This window comes from Diplotaxodon limnothrissa, linkage group LG3 (genome assembly GCF_057381915.1).
Source record: "Diplotaxodon limnothrissa isolate DT_005_m linkage group LG3, D_limnothrissa_male_GT1.1, whole genome shotgun sequence".
NCBI classification, from domain to species: Eukaryota; Metazoa; Chordata; class Actinopteri; order Cichliformes; family Cichlidae; genus Diplotaxodon; species Diplotaxodon limnothrissa.
The window spans coordinates 39,554,943-39,559,505 of NC_140598.1; positions in this window are offsets into that span (position 1 = coordinate 39,554,943).

The window sequence follows — 4,563 nt, forward strand, 5'->3', positions numbered from 1 at the left end:
GTGCTATGGAGGTAAATATTAATTCACAACTGCAGACTCAAGTTATGAAGGATCACGCCTATGTTTTATCATCAGAGAAACAGTCACCTTCTCTAAAGAATAGAAGGGGAAGCAAAATGTCATCGTCCTCCTCCTCACCTCAAGCCTCATCTCCTGAACTGAAGTCAGAGCTCTGACACATGAAAATGTGCATAAACATGCTCATTTATTCTCAATATTGTCACAATTACTTATTGTCAGCATATTAGACATGTGACTGTTCCATGTGTGGATCTGCGGAAAGATGACAATGAGTAAGTTAAACAACACCAAGAGCTGGTTATAAGCTAACATCATTGGGTAATATTTGGCTTAAGTGTCCTAAAAACTCTAATTTACCCTCTGATAAACAGTGTGACATTCTCACTTTTTATGAGAGTTTATTCACTAAGTGTCTGAGTCCAACATTGTTTGATCCTCTTGAAAGAATGTTTCACTAACAGCAGCTAACAGAGGCTAACAGTGGCAAAACAGTTGCACTTACCAACATAAAAGTTTGGGATATATCCTCGTTTCGTTTCTCAAAGTATTACAGCCTCCTCCAGAGCAAATAAAGGTTGACACTTCTCACCCAGCATTGATAGCTGAGGTAAACAGCAGCTGTTACGTGATTATGCACTTGCATCGGGAGGGGTAAGAAAACACAATTTAGAGGTGAAATTTTACTTTTTCTAACTTTTCAGCAACGCTAATAACACCTGATGGCTCTCTTGCTGTGCCATCATCTAATCCCCAGAAGCTTGAGGGTCCTGTTGACTCTCAAGGTCGGTGTTGAAAGGTCAAAGTTGGCAAAACCTTAGCATCGGGCTTCTATTCCCTGCTTAGACAGTCACCTGTGAGCTCCTTATACGTGGTTCTATTTTATCACCTCTCTCCCATCCGGTCTTCCAAAAGGATGGTCAATTCCAGCAGGACCACTTGCTTCAATGAAATAAATCTGACACAAGAACCACATTACGGTGCTTGTCTGCACAGGTTGACTTTCAACCACCAAGACTTCCTGCTTGGTTTGTATGTTGCTGTAACCTCTCTCTGGTGTGACTCTAGGATAACCATCAGCACCTGGTCATGGCAGAATCAGTAACTCCCATCTCCCAGGGCCTTGTCAGTCTGCATTTAATCCTTTTGATAAAGTTTACAGTTAGGGCTAGACCAGGTGACCCTTAGTTATGCTGCAATAGGTCTAGGCTTCCCATGATGCACTGTTTCTGTACTCACCATGCGTCTATATGTCACTCTCTGCTTGATCAAAGGGTGTCATCTTTTTGTTGGGGTTTTATAAATATATATGCAGCATGATTTTTAAAAAAGCCATAATCTATGACTTTATGACCTCTATAGTAGTTCTATGAAGATTAAAGAATTTAGGAGAGAAAGTACAAGTATAAAGGTGAAAAAAGAGCAAGAGAGGTCAAGGAGGAAAGGTGGAGCAGCAGCCGAAAATGAAAAAGGTGAGACGGAACAAGACAGAGATGAAAAGAATAGAGAGGTAAGGAGAGTGTCAGAGGGACACGAGGGCAATAATTTGTCTCTCAGGACTAATAATGATCAGACTGAAGCTGGACTCAGAGAAAGACAGAGAGAGATGAGCTCTTAGTGGAGGTGAATATCTCTCTGTGGGGTTATAATGACCGATATGAACTTGGAGTTGGACTTTGGGATGCTGAGAGCGAGGCAAAGAGGAATAGGAGCGAAGTCCGAGACAGACGAGAGAAAGAGATGAGGAGGGGAGGGAGAGTGACAGAAGGGCAAAATGAAGGAGGTGACAAGAGAGAGGAGAGTGACAAAAGTGGAAAAACTTGTCTGCAAAATGCTCTTCATCCCCTGAGGAGACACAGAGGAAGATGTAAGTGACAAAAGGCTTTTTTTTACTGCTTTCTGCGTATTGAATCAGTCGTCCTGACTAACTGTATGTCATCTTTTTGTGTTGGTGCAGTTTTTACTGTGGGGTAAAGAAAAAGTGGCAGCAGCTGCAGGAAAAGACTCACATTCACCTTCATGGATGATGTCACACTGCTCTCCACCAACGAGAAAAAACACCACCATGTTAACATTTCACAACTGCCCATTGTCAGCCCAACAGCTGGCGATTGCTGATAAAGTTACAGAGGGGAGGCGTGTGTGATATGCTTGTCGCTTTTTGGCTTCAGAAGAACTTCAAGAATTCAAGTTATTGTCATTGTAATAGATTTGCAGCTGGAAAAACTTACAAGGTGTGTGATATTTAAGACAAGACAAAGAGAAAGATAAAAACTATGAAACACCAGATCTCTGCAACACTATCAACATTAAAGGTACAGGACAAGGAGGGAAGGAAATATAGGACCTAAGGACTGTGCATGAAGTATAAGGTAAATGCACAAAGTAAAATATAATTTACACATCAAAGCATGAAATCTAAAATATATTACATTGGAAATATTTTACATGGAGACCGTACACATCTTTTTGTCATACTGGGGAATGTTGTTGTGCTGCAAAGTGACAATGAAGACCTTCTTAGCATAACCTACCGGATCCCTTATTCAATCTGAAGTGAACAGGTGCTGTTTTTCCTAAGGCTAGAAAGTAAGTAATGCAAAACTTGGTTTCATGTATATATTTGCAAAATTCTAATATATTCATACTGTGATATTCATTGGAGTATTTGAGTCACAGCATGACACTACACTCTTATGTGGCTGTGACATTATTGTATCATTGTGCTTTCTTAAAAGTCTAAAAACTATAACATTATTAATGAGAGGCTTCTTTTTCACTCAGTCATTATCTTCATTTAAACACAATGTGGTCTTATATTTTCTGAGTGTGACAAACAGTACACAGTGCAGCCAACAGGTGCATCTTTGCGCCAAAGTTTGTCAGGATTCATTAGGCAGAGTCAGCGTTCCTACATCCAGGACTCTGTTCCTTGAAACATCTGTTTAACCACATGAGTTGCAGCAGTGAAAAGAGAAACTCCCATGCAGGCAGCAGGTCGTACGATGCCACTTGACAATGATGTATGCTTGAGGGAAGTTTGCTGGGTTTTAACTGAACCAAAGAAGACATCAGAAAAGTTTGACAGCTGTGGTTACAAAAAGAATCTGTGTTCGTGTTTGGCTACCTTACATTTAACGATATTATAAAAATGTTTTTGTTGATAAACAAAGTACCACAGACTTTAACTAAATGATGGGTGATGATTATAATCAATCTAATTACTTATTATTATTATTATTATTATTATTATTATTATTATTATTATTATTATTATTATTAATTATCCCATTAAATAAATGTTTAAAGAACAATTTTTTTTCAGCTGCAGCTTCAGTGTTGTTTAAGAGTTTGAGAAAAAGAATAAATATAATTAAAGCTGCAAGCAACGATGAGAGGGCCCTCATACCTGAGTGCAAATGAGGGTGTACTGGGTTCAAGCTGATCGAGCCATTTGAACAGTTTGGACCGTAACTCTTATCAATGCTGTGATGTTTGGTCCAGACTGAAGAATGTGACTTTGAGTTACAGTCATTTCATGCTTTATGGTGATGCATTGAAATTTGTTTTCAAAATAAAGTAAAGATCGTTAAGATTTTCCTGATGTAATTTTAACTAATTCTTCTCAACCACGGTAAATCTGTACCTCAAAGTTTAAAACATGACATTTCCTTCTGTACCTAGGTGGTGTTCTGACTATCATTAAATATTTCCACACAGATGTGTTCAGGGGTGGGCCCTTATCACACACAAGAAGTTTAGTCCAGACTGGATAAAGTATGTGTGAATGACAGCAAATTAAACTTTTAAGGCGAATGAGCAAAATTCGCAATGGTGTCATAGACACACCCTTCAACAAAAACTCAAAAGCTTGGTAATTTAGCATGGCCCACATCTGTAGTTCTTACTGACCCAAAATTAAAATGATCCCATTAGAACCCTAGGAGCAGTTTGAAAAAGTACAACAACCGGAAATCTCAACAACGATGCCAAAATTACATCATAATTTCAAAATGGCAGACTTCCTCTTGGCTTTAGGGGATAACTCCAAGAGGATGTTTTGTGCATCTTGGGATGTTTAATATGTGTACCAAATTTCATATCTGTATGTGAAATACAGCAGTGGCGCTTACCTTTTCCAACTTTATTGGTACCACTATAATTTAATTCCATTCAATTAAATTTTATTGATATAATGCCAAATCATAGTTGGCAGAAAGAAATCACAGTTTCTTGAATGCTCTTTACAGAAAACAGAGAAAACCTCAACAATCATATGACCCACTATGAGCACTTTGGCGACAGTGGGATGTAAAAGCTCACTTTTAACAGGAAGAACCATTCAGCAGAAACAGACTCAGAAAAGGCGATCCACCCCTACTTCCCCCTGGATTCACAAAACAACACAGAGCATGTTGCAGCCCCAGCAGGTTGGGTTAAACTGAGGTTGGATGGATTGCCATCCTCAACCGCGCCGTCATATACTCCGCCTCCAGGTCATCATCCAATCCGGGCCCACCATCTTCGGGATCCACCACTCCTGGA